Here is a 2,490-nt window from a genome sequence, read left to right as displayed (position 1 = left end):
GGTCTCTTACTAGGAAGAGCAGATCCATGCTGCACAATTAGTTATTATGATTTGGTGTTTAAATTTTAGCATGGAAAATACCTATGGAATTGTGCCCGAGTAGGCAGTCAAAATTAGACTACCAAGAAAATAATCATTATAACTAGCAATTTAACGGTACTCTGCGCTATAATAGAACTTATTTTAACGATTCTATCAGTTCTTTTTCTGATTTCTAAGAGACACGGGATGATTATGATGACATTTCTTACAGGTCCCAATGAGACTCGAACTCGTGATTTTCTGCTTACTAGGCAGGCGCTTTGCCATCTAAGCCATAGGACCACAAAACAGCTTCATAGGACAACAATTTAAAAAGTTGTCATGACGTCACAACAGCAGTTTTACAATTGATTACTTCTATTTTAAAGTTCCCAACTGTTCCAAACAATTTACAAAAAAATCTACGAGATTTTCAACGATGCTACGAGTCCTGGTCTCTTACTAGGAAGAGCAGATCCATGCTGCACAATTAGTTATTATGGTTTCGTGTTTAAATTTCAGCATGGAAAATACCTTTGGAATTGTGCCCGAGTAGGCAGTCAAAATTAGACTACCAAGAAAATAATCATTATAACTAGCAATTTAACGGTATTTTGCGCTAAAATAGATCTTATTTTAACGATTCTATCAGTTCTTTTTCTTAATTCTAAGGGACACGGGATGATTATGATGACATTTCTTACAGGTCCCTACGAGACTCGAACTCGTGATCTCCTGCTTACTAGGCAGGCGCTTTGCCATCTAAGCCATAGGACCACAAAACGGCTTCATAGGACAACAATTTAAAAAGTGGTCATGACGTCACAACAGCAGTTTTACAATTGATTACTTCTATTTTAAAGTTCCCAACTGTTCCACAGCACAAAAACAATTTACAAAAAAATCTACGAGATTTTCAACGATGCTACGAGTCCTGGTCTCTTACTAGGAAGAGCAGATCCATGCTGCACAATTAGTTATTATGGTTTCGTGTTTAAATTTCAGAATGGAAAATACCTTTGGAATTGTGCCCGAGTAGGCAGTCAAAATTAGACTACCAAGAAAATAATCATTATAACTAGCAATTTAACGGTATTTTGCGCTAAAATAGATCTTATTTTAACGATTCTATCAGTTCTTTTTCTTAATTCTATGGGACACGGGATGATTAAGATGACATTTCTTACAGGTCCCAACGAGACTCGAACTCGTGATCTCCTGCTTACTAGGCAGGCGCTTTGCCATCTAAGCCATAGAACCACAAAACGGCTTCATAGGACAACAATATCAAAAGTGGTCATGACGTCACAACAGCAGTTTTACAATTGATTACTTCTATTTTAAAGTTCCCAACTGTTCCACAGCACAAAAACAATTTACAAAAAAATCTACGAGATTTTCAACGATACTACGAGTCCTGGTCTCTTACTGGGAAGAGCAGATCCATGCTGCTCAATTAGTTATTATGATTTGGTGTTTAAATTTTAGCATGGAAAATACCTTTGGAATTGTGCCCGAGTAGGCAGTCAAAATTAGACTTCCAAGAAAATAATCATTATAACTAGCAATTTAACGGTATTCTGCGCTATAATAGAACTTATTTTAACGATTCTATCAGTTCTTTTTCTGATTTCTAAGAGACACGGGATGATTATGATGACACTTCATACAGGTCCCAACGAGACTCGAACTCGTGATCTCCTGCTTACTAGGCAGGCGCTTTGCCATCTAAGCCATAGGACCACAAAACGGCTTCATAGGACAACAATTTAAAAAGTGGTCATGACGTCACAACAGCAGTTTTACAATTGATTACTTCTATTTTAAAGTTCCCAACTGTTCCACAGCACAAAAACAATTTACAAAAAAATCTACGAGATTTTCAACGATACTACGAGTCCTGGTCTCTTACTAGGAAGAGCAGATCCATGCTGCACAATTAGTTATTATGGTTTCGTGTTTAAATTTCAGCATGGAAAATACCTTTGGAATTGTGCCCGAGTAGGCAGTCAAAATTAGACTACCAAGAAAATAGTCATTATAACTAGCAATTTAACGGTATTCTGCGCTAAAATAGATCTTATTTTAACGATTCTATCAGTTCTTTTTCTGAATTCGAAGAGACACGGGATGATTATGATGACATTTCTTACAGGTCCCAACGAGATTCGAACTCGTGATCTCCTGCTTACTAGGCAGGCGCTTTGCCATCTAAGCCATAGGACCACAATACGGCTTCATAGGACAACAATCTCAAAAGTGGTCATGACGTCACAACAACAGTTTTACAATTGATTACCTTTATTTTAAAGTTCCCAACTGTTCCACAGCACAAAGAACAATTTACAAAAATATCAACGAGATTTTCAACGATACTACGAGTCCTGGTCTCTTACTAGGAAGAGCAGATCCATGCTGCACAATTAGTTATTATGATTTGGTGTTTAAATTTTAGCATGGAAAATACCT

At 37.0% G+C, this 2,490-nt stretch overlaps 1 non-coding gene across 1 annotated transcript; it reads right to left on the bottom strand.

Moving 5' to 3' along the window:
• Positions 1-2,174: 2,174 nt before the first annotated feature.
• Trnat-agu lies at positions 2,175-2,247 on the bottom strand. The gene has a single exon. It is a non-coding gene; the product is annotated as a tRNA-Thr (tRNA).
• Positions 2,248-2,490: the final 243 nt, after the last annotated feature.

This window comes from Daphnia pulicaria, chromosome 1 (assembly GCF_021234035.1).
Source record: "Daphnia pulicaria isolate SC F1-1A chromosome 1, SC_F0-13Bv2, whole genome shotgun sequence".
Lineage (NCBI taxonomy): Eukaryota > Metazoa > Arthropoda > Branchiopoda > Diplostraca > Daphniidae > Daphnia > Daphnia pulicaria.
The sequence above is the reverse complement of the archived record's forward strand: the minus strand, read 5'-3'. Positions and strand labels throughout refer to the sequence as shown.